Consider the following 21,179-nt stretch of genomic DNA (forward strand, 5'->3'; position numbering starts at 1 on the left):
CAATATCACATGAAGATAAAAATTGCTAGAAATTACCACAAAGAAGATTCTGGAAAAAAGAGATATAAGTAAACAAAAGCAGTTGTTTGAATTAGTACTATTCATTCTTTTAGGCAGATTTTTTGATATTTTCCCTTTACTATCATGTACCACACTTTCTACCAGCAAAGATGAAATGCTTTAATCAGTTCCTAAGGGACTATAACATAGGCTCCCGGGGAAATTGTCCTTATCTCCTTAGGATGCAAGTTGCTGCCATAAACTCCTTTTAAGAGAGTCTTCTTGAGAGGGCTATTTTGGATGAGAGAAGAACATACTTCATTTAGGATGTGGTGGCATTGAAGAGCATAAAAGAATGTAATGCCTTTGTATACAAACCTTTATTTTATTTCTTTCTGTTAATTTGAGATAAAATTTTTGTTCCTCGAAGGAGCAACATATTAAAAATTAACTATTGAGCCTTGGGTGGTTCAGTCAGTTAAGCATCTGACTCTTGATTTTGGCTCAGGTCATGCTCTCACAGTTGTGAGCCCTGCATTGGGCTCCACCCTGAGAGTGGAGCCTGCTTAAGATTCTCTTTTCCTCTGCTCCTCTCCTGCCTGCTCCCTCATTTGCTCTCTCTCTTTCTCTTTCCCAAAATATAAAAACCAAAAATTTAAAAAAGAATTAACTGTCATTTATAACTTTAAATGGTTCACCAGGGCATTCTTAATGGAAGACTACTGGAAATGAGGTTTTTCTACTGGGTAGGTTAGAAATCAAGATCTAGAACATAGCCTAGGAAGGAAAGAACTCAGAAGATAGAGGATAAAAGGCCTTGGGTTTGAGAATAATGAAGATAAACATAATTAAGTGGGTGATGGATCATGAAGAAAAGAAACATAGGATGGAATGACTTCTGAACAAATTTCTTTAAGACTGCTCTTGTAAAGAGACATAGAAGTAAAGCTATAATCCTTTCCATAGCCAACACTGAGGTAAATCAAGTTTATAAAGTTATTATGATGTCCTATGTCTTGTCTCTAATAAGTGATATCCCTGATATTTGGAATATGCCAAGTGAACATGATGCCATTCAGCCTGTGCCAGCTTGAGTAATCAAAGAGATATGAAGGCATTGATGAGAAATACTTATTGTTTTATTGCCTGGTTCTTATCTTCCCTTATAGCAGTCTTAACGCTTCAGTCTCTAGAAATTTCAACCTTTAATTCTTCTAATGCTGGAAGAAATGCTTTGTGACGATGCCATGAAATGAATATTTGACACAGGGAAATCTGCAAATCACCTTTTCACATTAGTTAGTGTTACAGCAGTTTACACCAGGGTGCCATTTCCAGGGCAAACTATACATAACTTTTATTCAGTAGCAAAACACAAGAGAAATAAATGCTGAGTCTGGAAAATAAGAGTTCATTTTGTGAATTCTGGAAAGGAAGGCTCCACAGAGGAAAGAATCTGAAAACAGTTTTTCTCTGGAAGAGAGTCTCTAGCTGCAAGGCATTGCACATCCCAGACATGTATATACTGATAGAGTATGGTGTGAAAATCAGCAGTTATGCTAGGGACCTAAATGCTGCTGCTACAACCCAAATTGCTCTATTCTCTCTTCATCCCTGATTTGAAGCAGTAGGTCTTCTCTGAGAATCATTTTTTTTTCTTTTCATTCATCTCTTTTAAAATTTCATTTTGCTTCCAGTAAATTCTGTGGGGATGGTAACTGACAGAAGGCAAAAAGACACAGTGAGAAAAGAAGCTGTGTGCTAGTTTAATTGCATGCCTCAAAGTCATATTCAAATATTATCATCAGTTCAGTCACAGTCCATCCTGCATTTCAGATGAAACCTAAGAGGATAAACAATTTAAAATAAGTTTTGTGCGCTGTTTTTGGAGAGCAGAGATCATTGCATCCATCAAACCGTTGTTTCCATCAATAGAAACTGGAATGATCTAAACTAGCAAAACCTGAGCTTGCTCTGTTGCTGTTAGTATTCTCAGCTGCTTCATGGTCCAAGGCCAGCAGCGGGAGATCACTCAGACGTCCATCACCCATAGTGGTTCTTATGGAATATAATCCCTAACTCACTTTAGCACAAAGAAGTGTCTTTCATTCTGAAGTGCAGGAACTGGTAAAGAGAACACATGGAGTTATTGACAGTGTGGCTGATAAACTCTTGATAATTTGGTAGAGGGCTCAAGATGTTATCATTGTTCAATTAGAATTCTTTAAAAGGTATGGGTTTTTTGACTGCTTTAGCTTCTTGGGTTCGAACAGATTGTTACTAAATGGTGTTAGATACTGGCAAAAGGGAAGAAGTAAATTTTCAACATATGTGGGCACAAATGGATTTGAGTGCAGAATTCAAAGAGTGCAAATATGATTGCCATCTCAACTGTTTGTAGAAGGAATGGAGTTCCTTCAAATCACCTACTACAGCTCTAACCTTTACCTACATGTTGTCATGTGTGGGTGCAATTTAATTGCTATCACATCTTTGTAAAGATGCAAACACAAATTAAAATAAAAACTGCACCCTACAGTAAACAATTGAGAAACTTGCAAATTGCTATTTGAAAAATCATTGACTTCACTCTTCAATAATTTTTATCACCTACTATAGGATAGATGTTATGATTCATATTATCATAAGAATCAATTGGTTAATTTTATGTAACAGCTATACCATGATTATAATAGTGCCCAATATTAATAAAAAGTTGAAGATATATTCACTCAATCACTTATTTTCCTAAAGTAATAAAATTAATTCAAATTTCTGATATGAAAATACTATATTTTAAATGGTTTACTTAAATCATTAGTGATAATCTGCTTTGAAGTCAACCATTAATGAATCACAAACTTTGGTTTGGTTACTCTGAGGCTGACTGAATTTCTTCATATGGCTGTTCTCATCTACCCCAATAATGAAAGGTAAATCCATTTTCTGTATGTGCTAGAGTTAAGACAAAGAATTAAAATTACTCTATATGTACAACAATAATTTGAGATTTTTATTGTAAATTTGTCCCTTTTGGCGTCATAATTACCTTAAACTTATGTTCTGTTATAGGTCACTGTGTACTCACCCATTACTCCTAGTCATTATCAGAATTAAGGACAATAAAGTTATTATCAAACCCATGATCACAATTGGTGTAAAATGCTTAGTTGTTTCTTAAATGAATTTACCTTTTTTAAATGTTTATTTATTTTGAGAGAGGGAGAGTGTGCACATACCCATGTGCATGAGCTGGGGAGGGAGAGAGTAAAGAGAGAACCCCAAGCCGTCTCTGAACTGTCAGCATAGAGCCTGATGCAGGGGCTCCATCCCAGGAGCCATGAGACTGCAACATGAGCCAAAACCAAGAAGGGATGCTCAATTCTCTGAGCCATCCAGGCTCTCCTTAAATGAATTTACTTTAAATGAATCATTTGATTGCTAACCTCACTGGGGGAATTGGTTTAGAATTAAACATATGTGATCATATCTTGAAGAGAAATTACATAAATTTTCAACATTGTAAGGACAATTGATAGTCTTCAATGGAACATGAAATAGGAAACAAATTCAACTATTAAGATAATTTTTACCTCACCATCTGAAATATTTGCTTAATTCCTTAACCATTACCTAATGTGTTATTCCAGGCATCTTTTTCTTCCCTCCAAGTTTCTGAATAGAGATGGAATCTATTTTGATTAAGTAGGGCCTTTAAAAAGAAACTTTTTTCTATGTCTGAACTTTATGATCCTTAGTATAAATTTTGATGCCTTTCTATATGACAGAAGCATGTTGTATGTTAAGATATGATCAGACGTATCTTCAGTGAGCTAGATAAATGCTGTTTCATTAACATAAGATAAATCACCAGATTATTATTTGAATTATATGATACTCTAAAGGATATGGTCATGTGATCAGAAAAGAATAGGACATCTTTGGCAAACACACACACACACACAAACACAAACACAAAATAATATTGTTCAAGCTTGTTTATTATAATAGAGGATAGGTTAAATAATCCAGGTCCACTAAAAAATAGAATCAATGTAGTAAATTTATTTTTTTTGTATGATTTTTAAACATTTGGGGATATACAAATCATCTCAAAATATTTAGTTTCTGAGAAAGCATTGAGGCTTTCTTGACATTTTATCATGTCATTGAAGGTATCCTAAGACTAAAAATTAATTTTATTAAAAGTCGCTGTGATTGCTGTGCTGATCCCAGGAAAATAGTTTGGCATTCCATGAAATCTTTAAAAAGTCATTAAGTGCATATGGAAAAGAAAAGCAAATTTTATGGAGCTCATTATTTATAGTAAGATTATTGATGTAAAGTGGAATTACTATGCTGTACTTACTCTTGTCTTCTCAGAGTTATATCCCTACAGAAGAAAGGCAGCACTTATCTATCTTGGAGTATATTACTTTTATTAGAATAGTCTTTAGAAAACTCACAGAAAATATTTTTTTTTAAATTTTTTTTTAATGTTTTTTATTTATTTCTAGGAGAGAGAGAGAGAGACAGCGTGAGCAGGGCAGGGTAAGAGAGAGAGGGAGTCACAGACTGAAACAGGCTCCAGGCTCTGAGCTGGCAGTCAGCACAGAGCCCGACGCGGGGCTCAAACCCACGAACCGCGAGATCATGACCTGAGCGAAAGTCGGACGCCCAACCGACTAAGCCACCCAGCGCCCCTAAAAACTTTTTTCAAAAGTTAAGTGTGCAAGTTAAGTGTGCACATGGTAATATATTTAATAACATGAATCTTCTCAAAGAATCTTATATCAGATTTTAAGAACTGCCAACTAATGAGTCAAAATGACATTTTCCTTGAATTGTTCCTTGATAACCTGGCTTATTCATTTAACAATTATAAAGTAAGCCTAAATGTGGCTTATGCTTTTCCTTATAAAATATATAAAAGATATATATGTTCACCTTGTAGTATGCTCTATTAGAAGTTATTTCTTAGCACAGAATCTCCATGACATGTAAGGTATGTGGACTTTGTGCACATTGGAGAGAAAGGGAGCCCAACAATGTGAGACTAGTTCTGAGGGTAAAGACTTTGATAATATAGGATTTATTGTATCCTGGTAACACCTAAAGTAAGATTTCCATGTCTTAGAAGCTATTACACTAGAATTTTTTTTGTTGAACTGGTCTTTCTTCCCCAAAGCAATTCCACACCCCATTTTAGAGGAAAAGAATTACATCATAAAATACAGTTATTGATAATTCCACAACTTCAAAAGTCAGAATCCAAAATGACAATCTTTTAACAATAAATACACCAGTAATTTATGGGATAAAATAGAGAATTATTGTCTCTTTTTCTTTGAAATTTCCTCACTGTTCTGTGATATTGACAGTGCAGAATTTAGATACACGCTTGCTGATACACTCGGAAACAAGCATTCTTAAACTTTGAAGGTCATGATTTATTTATTTACTCTGAAATAGACCTGAACCACTACTAGTTAATTATTGCTATAAATAAAGCCAATCTATAATGTGTTCCATTTAAATTATTTCTTGTAGACTCACCTTCAACTTTTATTTTTTTATTTATTTTTTTTTAATATTTTTATTTATTTCTAGGAGAGAGAGAGAGAGAGAGAGAGAGACAGTGTGAGCAGGGGAGGGTCAGAGAGAGGGAGTCACAGACTGAAACAGGCTCCAGGCTCTGAGCTGGCAGCCAGCACAGAGCCCGACGCGGGGCTCGAACCCACGAACCGCAAGATCATGACCTAAGCGAAAGTCGGACGCTTAACCGACTAAGCCACCCAGGCGCCCCTCACAGAAAATATTTTTTAATCACCAAAATTTCTGTCCATGTGTACAATTACCAAATGGAATGGAACTTCATTTCTCAAATCATCATGTATTTTAAGTTGAAACACATCTGCCACCCAAGAATTATGTGTGAAAAACACAGTAGCACTTATATGGAAGGATAATAGGTGAACAGAATATATGTGTCACACAAAGAAAAGCACCAAAGCATGAATCATAAGGGAACCTGATATCAGAGTGATAGACCAAGGAAGAGGTGGCAGAGGTGTCTTATGAGTCAGAACAAAGTGAATGGGTGCTTTTGACTCTTAAGTGTGAAAAAAAAAAAAATAGGGGAAATAGATAGTAGAGATTAGTGAAAAAATCAGGACAATGGACCAGGGTAATACTATTAAAAGTAAATTCCAAGTCCTCTTTTAAGCCACATTTAACTAGTTGCATAGAACTTCTTATCTGTGGGCATGGACTGACCTAGTAAATTGGTTACTCTTTCTTCTCATCCATTCTATTCTAATGGAAAAATGGTATCCTTGTCAAAGTGTGTATGGTCTAAAGTGATAGCTACTAAATAATTTTTAAACAGGTAATAAATATTAATCTGTGTGATGTATTTTATACAACTATCATCTGAGCATTTCAAAACATTCTGCAAACAGTTCTTACAAAGCCCCTTTAATTAATATTGGTGGCAGGGATGATCAGACTAAACATTTATTGAGGAGCATCAGTGTGAAACATTTCATAGACATTGATTTGATCTAATAAAGCAGACAAGGCAATAAACATGTGAAAATAGGTGACTTACCCAGGAGGGACTTATCTGGAACTTATTCTGCTTTATATTGTCATGGGTTATATACCTTTCAAAGGACCTCAGGATTAAAAGGGAAAAACTGACATGATTAAATAAAAGTAAATGTTAAAAAAAGATTTTGAAGAGGAAATGAATGTACCTGACAGTTCAGGAAGAGGCTTTAAAAAGTCAAAGGAATCACATGAAATCAGACTTGAGGGAAACATTAAAGAATGATAAAGATCTTTCTAGAAAACACTAATAATTACTTAAAAATTACAAGTGGATAATTTCTTCCTTTATCTCTTCTCTCCCTCCTCTTGTTCAAATTTTCAGGTTCCCAGTGTAGCATGTTGTCTTAGACTTCAATCCTAGATATCCCTTCAGATAAATGTATATGCGTATTTATATATACATATTTATCTTAAATGGTGTTTTCCCCCTCTACAGATATTCAACTAAAATTCTATCCCATTGACTCTCAATGAATCTTCAATGGATAGGAGAGTATGTAATTATCAATCTCTGTAAAAGAGTTATGCCAAGACTTAGAAGTCCAAATGAAGACTCCTTTAGTAGTTGTTCCTCTGTTCTGAAACATTGTATAGCTTTTAGACTAGCATTACTATTTTTAAAGCATTTAATCATTTTTTTTTTAATTCATGAGCCTTTGCCCAGTTTCTCATAATCTGAATTATAAAACTCTGGCAAGAATTTAATATAGGCAATCTCAAAATCACCAACATTCTCCTTTAGAATTTCTGATGAAAGTCAGATTGAAATACATAAGTAAAGCATTTTTGCAAAGGAAATTCTGTCATGCATATTGATTTCATCTCAGAATCATAGAGAAGTACTTTTAGTTTTTTAATGCCACTAAAATAGGTAAGACTACCATCTAAGGCTTAGTGACAATTTAAACATTGGTCTCTATGGTCCCAATTCTCCTCAGCTTGAGACACAGTGTTAGGAATGGCATTTCCCTTTCTCTTCTATATTTATTTTCATGCATATACCCTAGAAAATGGAAGAGTGTCCCTTGGACTTCCTGAAATCTAGACAGTGTGATCTACTCCCAGAAATTTTTGAGAAGGAAAAGGGATTTTTGATACACCTATGGAAAGTTCAGTCTCTAGCTGGAGTGGCTGTTTGCAACGCATATTTATAAATTGTGCATTTGTAGCTGGAAATGGATTTCTCTATTAAATATAAGAATTTAATATGTGCCTGGAATAGTGCAGACATAATCTATATATTCACATACGTTTTATTAAAGAAGATTTAAGTACTTTTATTTTTACCCCATTGGTCTCTTGTTATTGTTGTTGTTGTTGCTGTTGTTTTTAAATTTTAATTCTAGTATAGTTAACATACATTATTATGTTAGTTTTAGGCATGCAATATAATGATTCAGCAATTCTATACATTACTTGATGCTCAGTATAGGTGTACTTTTAATCCCCTTAAACCTATTTCACCTATCCCCCCTCCACCTCTCCTCTGATAACCATTGTTTTGTTATCTAAACTTTTTTTTTAATTTTTATGTTTTATTTGTTTTGATTGTTAAATTCCAATATGAATGAAATCATATACTATTTGTCTTTCTCTGACTGACTTATCTCACTTAGGATTATACTCTTTAGATCCATCCATGTTGTTGCAAATGCTAACATTTCATTCTTTTTTATGACTGAATAATATTCCATTACACACACAGAAAACACCCACACACCCACACACCATTTCTTCTTATCCATTCATCTATCAATGGACATTTGAGCTGCTTCTATAATTTGGCTCTTGTAAACTGTGTTGCAGTAAACATAGGGGTGTGTAGACATATAGATATTTTCTAGTTGGTGTTTTCTTATGCTTGGGATAAATACATCGTAGGTTACTGGATTATATAGTAATTCTATTTTTAGTTTTTTTGAGTTACCTCCATATTGTTTTCCACATTGGTGACACCAGTTTGCATTCCCACCAATAGTGCAAGAAGTTTCCTTTTTCTCCGTATTCTTGCCAACACCTGTTGTTTCTTGTGTTTTTGATGTTAGCTATTCTGACAGGTATGTGGTGGTATCTCTCTGTAGTTTTAATTTGGATTTCCCTGGTGATAAGTGATGTTGAGTATCTTTTCATGTGTCTGTATGTCTGAATGTCTTCTTTGGAGAAATATCTCTTCATATCTTTTGCCTATTTTTTCATTGGATTGTTTGTGTGTGTTGAGTTGTATAATTTCTTTATATATTTTGGATACTAATCTGTTATCAGATATGTCATTTTAGGTATTTTTATTTCTTATATTGTTTAGATATGGTAAATTTTGTTACAATATCAATCAACATTTATTTAGAGAGCTCCTATTGAATAGAACTCATTGGATAAATTGGAAAATTAAAGAAACCAAGAAATAATTAGATCTAATCCCTGTCCAAAAGACAGATGCTGTATGTGAGATTAATGATAAATGAGGTTTAATTTTAAGTGTCAAACAAGATATTTAGTAATATAAATTAGAAATCTTCCAAGTTAGAAAGGATGGCTTTTAATTGAGATGATCAGAGAAAGATTCATTGAGAAGGTAAAAGTACAATTGATATTATTTAAGAAAACAAAAAGTGCAGTACTTGATATATTTTGAATCTGGTTTCAAGTTTAAAATGCTGTTCAAGAAAAATGAGAAAAAATCATTAAAAAGTAGTTTAAGAGAAATCCAATAAGAATAGGAACATTTTCTTGTTTTCTTTTGTTTCTCAGTCTTGTTCTACGAGTAAAACTTAAGAGAAAAGTAGTCTTGGTTAATTAAAAATAATCAGAAAAGAATTCTCCTGACTTACCACAATAATTTAACATTCTGAATTTTAAAATATACTGAGTTGCTACCATATTTTGTTATTGTTGTTGTTGTTTTACTATCTGAATTAAAGAGATTTTTAAAATAAATTAGAATAGTTATTTAGCTTGTTTTTGCTGATACTGCATGATTGAGCTGGAAACATAAAGAGTCAAGTTATCCTTCTGATTTATTAGTTATGAAGTAGGCCGCTTTTAAAGAATTTACCTGAGAACAGAAAGGGAGAAACTTAGAATTTCAGAGAAGAAAGTAAATAAACACACAAAGCACATCACAAGATATGTTATTTAATAAAATGTGTTATATACTTAATTAAGTCACAAGCTGCTCCATTCAAGTCAAAAGCTACTTTGTTCCAGAAAGGATTAAAAATGACTTGCAAATTTGCCTATAATTTTAAATGAAGTTGTATTCACATTACTATCTACATGACAAACACAAGCTCCTTTTTTTTTTTTTTAAAGGATCCAGAAAGTTTTTTTCAATTGGCATTTTTGTTGAGATAATTGCAGATTCACAAGTAGTTGTAGAATGTCATTTGGAAAGATTCTTATACACTTTCCATAGTTTTTCCCAGTGGTAACATTTCGCAAAACTATAGTACAATATCACAACCAGAATATTGACATTGATTCATTCCACCCATGTTATTCAAAATATCCTAGTTTTATTTTTACTCTTTGAATGTGTGTGTGGGTGTGGGTGTGTGTGTGTGAGAGAGAGGAGAGAGAGAGAGAGAGAGAGAGTTCTGCATAACTTTATACAATTTTGCCACTCTGTGTATGTTGTATATCAAGATTCTAAGTAGTTTCAACACTTTAAAACCCTTTTGTAACCACACCCATCTCCTTACAGTCCCTTTTACCCTCACTCAGGTCCTAACCCTATCAAGTACTAATTTATCCAAATTTTAATATTTATAATTTCAAAAATGTTATGTGTATATAAATGTTTACTGTATGTAAACTATTGATAATGGCATTTTTTACTCAGCATAACTCTCTGGAGATTTATCAAACTTGTTGCATATTATCAAGTTTGTTTCTATATGTTGTTAAGTGGTATTCTGAAGTATGGATGTACTGTAGATTAACCATATCACATTGAAGGACATATGGGTTGATTCCAGTTTGTGGATGTTGCAGACGAAGCTACTACTAATATTTGTGTACAGGTTTTTGTGCGAACTTAATTTTTCTGTAGTGATGCTTTCAAGGGTACAATTATTGAGTCCTATGATAGTCCTATGAAGTTTAATTTTATAAGAAAGTACAAACTATATCAGATTGGTGGTACAATTTTATATTCCCACCAGCAATGTATGAATGATCCAGTTTTTCCGCATCCTTGCTAGCATTTTGGTGTTGTCAATATTTTTAAATTTAGTCATCTGGTAAGTGTGTAGTGGTCTCTCTATATTTTTTTTTAATTTTAGGAAGTCATTTTACTAAATCTCTCTCTTCAAAAATATTCTGTGATACTCAGAGGAGTAAAAAGTGATCCACCTGCAGACTCTGATTATCATCTGTAGTCTCAAACGGAGTTCTAAATCTAGTGAAATGTCTACTCTTCCTGTGAGCTTACTATATATGTTATTGTTTACTGGGAATTTTGGCATCTCTTGTTATGTTTATAGTTTTGTCGCATTTCTGCTTATCTTTCTGGAGCTCTACTTAGCTACAATGATAGCTAAGATAAGGCCTTAAAATGCTATAAGATTTTACAAATCATGTGGAAAATTAAAACAGGTGGATAACATAGTCTTATATAATTTCTGTCAGATATAACTGTTCTGAGAGCAACATTGATAACTTTGGATAGATTTGTGGGGAATTTTCTTCTCCCCAAAATGCCATTTTGAAAAGACCATATTCTTTCAAGGTGGTATGGCTTATCCTGAATGTCCTGTCTACTTGCAGTTCTACTCTTTTCCTACAGACTACTCTTTTGAGTCTGCTCATAATTTCCCTATAAGCAAAACTGTCTATCTCAAGGGTACACACAAACTTTCCAGGCCCAAGGAATATTTTCCAAGAGAGTAAAATAAAATAAAATAAACCTATAGTTAAGAATAAAACAAAGCAAAATCACTTTTCTAGATAAGCAACAATGTTTTTAAATTCTATAAAAACTCATATGCATATATATTAACAAGCAGAACACTTAGTTTTACACCCTAAGCCATTTATTTATAGTGGTTTCTGAGGCACCTGGGTGGCTTGGCCAGTTGAGTGTCCAACTCTTAATTTTGACTCAGATCATGATACCAGGGTTGTGGTATCTGTGCAGAGCATGGAGCCTGTTTAAGATTCTCTCCTCCCTCCCTCTCTCTCTTTCTCTCTCTCTCTCCCTTTCTCTCTCTCCCTTTACCCCTTACCTCATTCATGATCTCTCTCTTTCTAAAATAAAATAAAAAATAAAATAATACAATACAGTACAATACAATAAGATAAAATCGTGGTTTCAGAGTTTTCACCTATTAAGACTCACTGAGTTTCAGTATTGCAATTTCTAGTTTAAACCTAAGCTAAAACATGAATAGAAAGTTTATATATTTGTGTTACTACAAAGTATACAGTACAAATTCCCTCCAATCATACTTGGACCCAGAGATTCAAATGATATTTTTAGGACTGCTTCTTTTTTCTCCTACTCTCGATTCTGCTCTTCTTAGCGTGAGTTAATTCACAGACATAGTCTCTCCACATAAATACAAGATAACCCTGAGAGTCAAACCTTAGTAGGTTTTACAGCTTTTGTTATCATTAAAAAGACATCATAGATTCTAATCTAAGGAAGGACTCTGATTGGATGGACACTTGAACCATATTGCTGGCCAGGGTAATAAAGCTCCCTGAATATTCAGGCTAGGGTCAAGGATCCATCATCAAAACAATGAAATCAGACACTGAATTCAGGCATACTTTATCCACATGAGTTTACAAAATTGTCAAATCAAGGAAAGACAAGTCTCCATGGAATTGGAGTCAGGGCAAACAAAATATCCATGTACTGTGCAATTTCATGATTTTCCAAAACAAAAGAATGAAGAGGCTCAGCGATTAATTAAATTCTTTATCTCTGGAAAATGGAAATGCTCTCAACTTTAAAATTAAAGTCTTCAATCCCCACACTCTACCTGTTCCACTGAGGATTCAAAGCTTTTATCACTGATATGTGTATAGAGTTCATGCTCAGAATAGTATTTTCTCCTTCCGTTTCAAAAGTCTCTGCAGAAGAAAGATAGTTTTCAAGCACATAGTGTAAGGAGGGGAGTATAGTATTGAGATGAAATTAATGGAAGATTCCACACAGTCTTCCATGGCATACCTTGGGAGAATTTTACTTTCCCCTATTTGTGTTATCATCCAGGATAATGCTTCAGGAAAAAGGAAACATTTTTTCAAAAGAAAAAAAAAAAACTTAATGCAAGGCAGTTCATGCTTCAAATTACTGGAAAGTCTGGAGAATAAAAGTAAAGTGACCGCCAATGGATTAGTGATGTCGAATATATACTGGTATCTTAGTTTTAATCCAAAGGAGAAGACACTGCTTCTTCTGCTTCTTCATCTGTCACTTATGAAGCTGATGGCTTGTGGTTTTGACACAATCTGCTTTAACTCCAAGATTCTCTTGAAACTGGAGTCTACAGCTCCCAATACTTAGATGTCTGTGAACTTCCTGGCTGCCAGTAACTACAGCAGGAAAACTATCTGCAGCTCAACTCATCTGCAACAATTTGAACAAATGTCTCTCATTGTGGAATCTAATTTGAATCCATAACTCTAGCTTTGAGGAAGTCTGAGGTCTGTAACATGTTGCTTTCCAAATTTTAAAGTATTGAAAGGTTGCGAGGAATGGATGCCAAGTACTAGTCAAGCATACATTGTATTTATATACATGTGTTTATATATGTATACACATAAAATACATATACATATGCAGTAAATTTCCAAAACTGGTGGGAAGATCATGCCAATGAATGTAATTAAGGTAAACATTTTTCTATTTTTATGTATGATTTCAGGACATATAATGGGTTTTATTTATCCTTATGAAATAAAAATTTCAGTCAAGTCTATTTGCTATACACTATGTAGCAAATAGTAATTTTTAAAACTCGCCTCCATTCAGTATTGTTGCTTCTTTGAGTATACTTAAGGAAGAAAATGGCATAATGATGCTGGGCATCAGTTTATGGCACTGTAATTGAGATTGGGCTAAAATCACAGCAATTTTTGAATCAGAGCTTTAAAAAAATGGTAGGCTTTCCTTGTAGAAGCAATCTATATATTCTGTTTCTCAAGTATTTCTTTTCTCTGAGCTCACACAAGAAGGCATGACAATTATTTTTGAACTTTTTATTCTTATTCTGTAGTGTCAAATACATTTTCTTGATGGGATTCATCAACATTTCTTCTTTTTATTTCCTTCCTTTAAAAAAAAACAACTTACGTTTATTATTTTTTCTTCTTTTTAAGAGATGTCAGCAGACCAGAGAATGAGACTATTTTGAAATTGATGGGCTGGCTAGTACTTTTCCTTTATACAAAGAGACATTCTTGACAGAATGTATACTCTTTATAACTGCTTTTGCAGTCTATCCATAAGATTAAGTTTAGGAAGAAGAAAAGATAGATTGTTATTTGGTTGGAGAATCAAAGGTCTATTAATGTACAGCAATCAATGTCTTCACTGGCATGCCAGGGTTAAAATTATTTAAAAGGTTTCAACCTAGTTATTCAAGCTGTCTTATTCCCTGTCTAATTCAGTGTGACAGTTGAAAGAAGCCTATTTTGAAGCTCAGTTGTTTGACATTGATATTTATTTTTTATATATTTATTCTCTTCAGAAAACCATAATGATGAATGTTTAAACAAACATGTATTAGATTTGAGATCTTCTAAAATTTCATATCCATAGTGTTTCAGTTGGGTATGATACTCAAGGAGTAGCTGTTGGTAACACAGTTTTCTGGGGCAGTGAATTAAATGCAAGCATAGAGAATAGTGAAAATTTTTGGAAAACATACCAACACATTAGTTAGCATGTGAACTCGTTATTTGAAGACATTAAATTAACACACTTTAGTCACCCTTATGTACCAGAAAAGTTTGTAATGAAAACACTACTGGTTTTAATAAAATACACTAATTTTTATATACTTTCAATATTCCATATTAATCATCAGCGTTTTAATAATGATAGCTTCTTTTGGCATCTCAAGTAGAAATACTCTGTGTGATAAGAGATATATACCATAAAGGAAATGTCTTGAAACCAGGTATAATTATTTCTTCTGAGATTTAATGCCTTTCAAAGTAATAATAGTTTTGATTTGCATGGTGTCTTTCTTAACATGTCAAATGATTTAAAGGCTATTAACTTGTTTATTTGCTCATTTATGAAGTCTGTTGCAGTTAAGAACATGAGATGACTTTCTCTTGGAAAAAGGAAAAAATTAGGCTCTACTTCATAGTATCAGCTGTTAGGGTTTGAGCAAGAGATGAGGATGTTGACTAAAAAGTTAACAAATTGAAAAGCAACTTTGCACACAGGGGACATGAACATCCCTGGATCCCTTCATTTCCCAAGCTAGTTAATTATATGACAAACTCTTCTAGTTGTAATGTATTAAAAATCGTTTTTAAGCTGCGGAGAATACTCCTAAGCTATAGGAAAGAACTATTTACATTAGCTTTTGGGTTTTTCTTTGTTTGTTTTGTTTTTGTTTTTACATTTTACATTAATTCTAGTTTCTCCTTTCTATCATGAATAATCTCTTGGCTTCACTCACCTATATATATTACAGACAAGGAAAATTCATGACAGTAGTGAGCTATCATAACAAATGGGTAGCCTAAAGGTGAATTTCATGAAATATATATCATAGACCAACTATAGTACTTTCTTTAATTTTTTAATGTTTTTTTTAAATTTATTTTTGAGAGAGAGAAAGAAAGAGAGAAAGAAACACAGAATCCAAAGCAGGCTTCCAGGCTCTGAGCTGTCATCATAGAACCCAACGTGAGGCTTGAACTCTTGGACAGCAAGATCATGACCTAAGCCTAAGTGAGTTAGCTCACATAACCAACTGAGCCACTCAGGCACCTCTTTAGTGCTTCAAATAATAGAACCCATATTGGGTACACAGAGTTTGTAGCAATTGAGGCTTATATTTAAATCCTTATTCTCTATTTTTTTTTCCAAATTGCTCCTACTTACTGATTAGGTACATATACCTTCTATTGTCAATTGATTAATCCCAGAAATAATATGGAATATTTTGTTTTTCATAATATTTCATATATTTTGAAATTCGTTGATCCACATTAAAGTTTGATGTTCTCTGCGATGGTTGTCTTATGAATTGAGGTAATTGAGTTACTACTTCATACTTAAAAAATTAATTTTAAATTTTCCCAATGAAAAGAAGTTCAGATATAAACCTAGGAATTTTTCTGTATTTATTCATAAGTCCAAGGTTTTCCTAGATATATATCCATGAACTTAAACTTCTGCAATCCAAATATTAAAGCTCAGGAGTAAAGTAGGAAAAAAATCTCACTCAGTGAGAGTTTCTTAACTTAAACTTCAGTAATTGGTAGAGTAATTCATATTTCATCACTTTAGGGTGGTAAATCTTAAAGACTTAGATAATTCAGGTTCTATGTATCTTGTTAAGAAACACTATCCCTAATTTATTTTCAAATTATTTTTACATAGAAAGTCTGAAAACTACAGTGGAACATATCTGTGTCTCTACCTATAAATACATATGCACATATATATGTATATATGCAATTTTAGCTGACTATATTATTAAAACATATATTTGGATTATTTTTGGAATACTTAACACTTTTTAGAATCTTAAAGAAAAAACTCAAATTGGGTTTTTAACTAGTAACCTCTAGCTGTATAAAAGACTATATATGGGGTTTGTGATAGTTTGCAGCTGAAAGTGGTGAGCAGCTTGTTGTTGCTGGGTCAGCAAGAAATTTTTCTTCCCACTCTGTCTGCAGGCTGTGTGGCCACCTTTCAAAGATCAAGACCAGGAGGTTGTGAGCCCACAAAGATGGAGCCCAGGCTAGAGGTTACCACTCAGAGATGAAGCCTAGGCTGCAGTTTGCCTCAGCAAAACACCATGACTGAAGAGTTACTGAAAGTGACTACATCCCTAGAAATGTTTAAAATAAATGAATGAATGAATAAATGCATGAGTGAATGTACACACACACACACACACACACACACACACACACACACACGTGTGGAGAGTAGACAAAATAGATTTCCATCTCCCAGAGGGAGCTGTTAAACATTTCTAAGATTTTATTTTTCTTATCAATTTTATATTATACTATCAGATAGGTGTGGTCATCATTTTATATGTGAAATTTCAACCCTTATTTATTCAACTCACTTTAATTTATAATTGTTTCCCAAGTCATTAACTACTCAAGAATCTTCTCCAGGAACTGTTAAGCACAACTATGTTCATTAATATATTTACAGCATAGTGAATGGGTACACATCATTGTTATCAGTTTTGAGCATGTTGTTTATGTGAATTCTAATATCCTCCTTAAAGGGTGTTATGACAGTTAAAAGAGATAATGTTCCTGAAAGGCCTAGAACAATGGATTTAAAATGTGATTGATGTCAATCCCTCTACTAGAAGAGCAAGTGCTCTTACACACTAGCATTTATAGAATAAGAGAACACTCACAGGTACTTAAACATGGATTAAATTGGGGAAGAATTTTTGGAATTTTCTGAGTGCCAGTGCAAAGGCTATTTGGATTAATCTGAATTTAATTTTAAAAAATGGCATGAAAGCTAACGTGAACCTAAAAGACCAACTTCAGTTAGCCTTCAAAGCATAATAAGCCCAGTACACCGAGGAGAGATGTAATGACCTACACTGTTTATATTGCAACTTCTAACTTTAAGTTCAAGGTAGGAATCAAGACATAGTTTACTATAGTAAAACTTGTCAAACATCTCAGAAATAGAGAAAAAGAGGATTAAAATAAGTTTTGTGGATATGGAAACAAATGTAGGCCTAAGCTCTCCAACTATTTTCATATTTTTATAACAAATGGGTCCAAGGCAATATTTTTATGTGATGTATTGGATACCTTTAATGAAACATATATCTGTCTTGGGCTTTGATTTAAAGAGCCATGAGTTTCCTGTAGGATGATAATCTAACCCAGTTTGGAACAGACATGCTTAGTAACTGTACACAGGCAGATCTTTTACACAAGCATACTGCAAAGTTTAATGATTTATTTAATAAATATTGAATAGTATCCCATGTACTTCTCATACATTTTAAAAGTTAACATGTTTTTAAACTTTCACTACAAAGTTAATTTTACATAGTTTGCTTAATGTGAGGGATTTGGATGTTTACCCCATAGATCATTAACCCAGGAACTTTGCCAAATGTTCTCATTTTATTTTTCCTGAGAACTCAACATGGCACTAAATATTTCCTCATGGCATATCATAATGGAAAGCAATGACATGTAACATTAAATAAGTTAGGGATATATTTCAGATAACATTTCTGATAGCCAAATATAATTGCTTTTCTTTAAAAAAAAAGTGCAATTTTGGCTGAAAATGTGATTAAAAGATATATCTGACTGTTTTTTGGAAAAATTCCTTTATAGCTTTTGGAAGCTTAAATAAGAGACCTAAGCTCAGTTTTTAACTAGTAACCTCTAGTATTCTGAGAACCAAATTGTTATGAATAATAACGATAACCATGTTAACTGACGTTAACATTTTCATTCTATTTTACACCTCTTAAGTATCTATTGATTTCATGAAGTGAACAGTATCTCATTTCTCTGTATCTGTTTTAACAAATACCTAAATCAGAAATATACTCTATCGAACTCTTGACTCATGGAATATGTGAAAAAGATCACTATCTTGCACTTGTATGTATTCGTCTCACAAATTATTGCAGATTTTCTTTGAAAAATTTTGCTATATACAATTTCCTTATTCAGTATCTGCCATATTTGTTGAATTTAATGTCTTGATATTGTATTGGAATAAGCTTTTGGAGGGTAATAAAGGGATGAAAATATTTCTCTTTAAATTCATTTTTATTTCTTCACGTGAGGGAATCACTTGGAACTTGACAGAGGAACGTTGTGGATGTGGTGGAAGGAAGTGTCTACTATTTCGATGCTACTTCTAACTTAAAAAATACTTAACGAAATCCGGGGATGCTTCATTTAATTAACTAGCAACTTATCTAGTAGGCCTTTATGATTTTAGCACGGATAGGCTATTTTTCTGTTATGGGTTGAATTGTGTTTCCCCAAAAGATGTTGAAGTTCTAATCTCCAGTACTGCAGTTCTATGAATGCAACCTTATTCGGAAATAGGTTCTTTGCAGATGATCAAGTTCACAGTAGTGAAGAGCTGCTCACATTTTATTAGCATACCACCTTTCTTTGGTACACTTGTGGAGTGTAACACCCACCAATGGAATTTCGTAGAATTAAGTAACATACGAGTTCTAAGACTCTCATACACCACATTTGATACCAAACTACTAAGAAGAATCTCAGATGAAAAAGACAGTTTACTACAGGGAAGCATCAATCATTTTTCCTCTGCATGTTTCAGTGGCCTATACTGCTTATTTGCAAGAAGAGGAGATGTGTACCAGATGGGTGCAGGATCTGACAAGAGATAAAAGTTTCATGCTCCACAGGAGCCAATATCTTTTATTAAAGTCTCATAGACATAGTTTCTGGAGTCCTCTCAAGAGACATGACTAGAATCATCATACTAAGGGAAGTCTGAAGTTATGACTTCTTATCAAGTGTTTTTAGATATCTGAGTCCAGGTGATATTTGCCAACAGAAGTTATTTTTTTTTTTAATATTTTATCTATTTTTGAGAGAGAGAGAGATAGAGACAGCATGATCAGGAGAGGATCAGAGAGAGAGGGAGGCACAGAATCTGAAACAGGCTCCAGGCTCTGAGCTAGCTGTCAGTACAGAGCCTGATGTGGGGCTCGAACCCACAAACCGCAAGATCATGACCTGAGACGAAGTGGGATGCTCAACCGACTGATCCACCCAGGCGCCCCCAATAGAAGTTATTTTTAATCATAATCTTTGTTGCTTAGAAACATAGAGGACATACCACTTTATTAAGTTGCCAGGGGAATAGAGTTAGAAAAATTAACCTAAGGTCAAATTCTCATGAAGAAAGATAAAATATTTCATCAATCCCACAATATATACTAACACAATGTTAGTGGAATTAAGCTACTCAATAGTAGTATTTTGCACTTAGAGAATGTCGAATACATTAAATCACTGAGTATTTCACTGTACTCAGCTCAGTACTTCAGGTGGTAGTATATTCCTAACAAGTATGAAAACACAGATCTCTTGTACATTTATGCAGGAATCATGATCGACATTAAATAACTACTGCATTTGTTGAGGTAACTATTCTCTTTGGTGTTTCTCTCCTCAGTCATTACTCCCATGTTCCCAGGACACTGTGGCATACCCTCTAGTCCTTTTATCCCACTATACCGATCCCTCAAATATTCTTCCTTAATCATAGCTCTTTTGTGCTGTGATCAATTTTATCAGGAATTTTCTCCTCTGGGAAATTACAAAATAAAAACTGCTCTGCTCATAGTCTTGAGGCATATATTGCTTAATTAATAAAGTTTTTCTCAGATTTTGGTATTCAAATTTTAGTAGGAATCTTTAAGTCATCAACTTCAGGGAATTATCATAGAATATTCAAAAAATATATCCAGTATTTAAAGGCTATTATTTGGAGCACTGTATTCTCTTCCAGAGCCCTAAGATCATTTAATCATGTTCTTTTGTCTTCATGTGTGAAGTTGACTCTATTAAATGTTTTAATTTTCTTTTGATTTGTCATTTTGTTATGATGTTAAATCATTTTCTGTTTTCTTGTCCTTATATTTGTGAATTATTTGTTTACTTTTTGTGTTTGAAGCTTTCATGTTTTCTCTTTTTGTAATTGAATTTTTTATCACTGCCCCAGAACCAGAATTTCAAACAAAATGTACCACATAAACACACATATACACTTACAAAGACTCTTATCAAAAAGCAAAAACACATTTAACTTTGATCTTGATCTTGTGCAAATAGGATTTCCTTAGATCTATACCTTCTAAGAAATTTTATGAATCTTGTTCTGAAAATCTGAAGAATACGCAGACACACACACACACACACACACACACATCTGCAAAGAGTACAACATATTGGATCATTGAAAACACTCATAAGACACCATACAGTATATTAATGCAAGGCTTTTAAAAAGGGCGAAAGATACTATAAACCAGAAAAAAGAGAGTTCAGGTAGGAATTAGGGGTCACAGAGCTTCCAGAAGCATCTCCTTTATCCTTGTTATAAACACAAGGATATGCTTTGTTTCAAGATTGAATTACCTAAATTTGTACAGTAAATATTGATTTGGGGAGAGCAACTTGAAAGTTTCCCATGGGGTCTTTTTCATGACCCTTTGTTTACAGTATAGTTAGGCTGACTGGTTACTCAATGTGTAAGCTATCAGTAAACCAATTAGGCCTGAATGCCACAATAGAGTTTCAGATATGAAACAGCACATGATAAATCATCAGTTAACCCAATGCCTTTATCTTAGCCAAGAGACAGTACTAGAATT

This window comes from Hyaena hyaena, unplaced genomic scaffold, assembly GCF_003009895.1.
Source record: "Hyaena hyaena isolate Hyena2069 unplaced genomic scaffold, ASM300989v1 scaffold_1069, whole genome shotgun sequence".
NCBI lineage: Eukaryota > Metazoa > Chordata > Mammalia > Carnivora > Hyaenidae > Hyaena > Hyaena hyaena.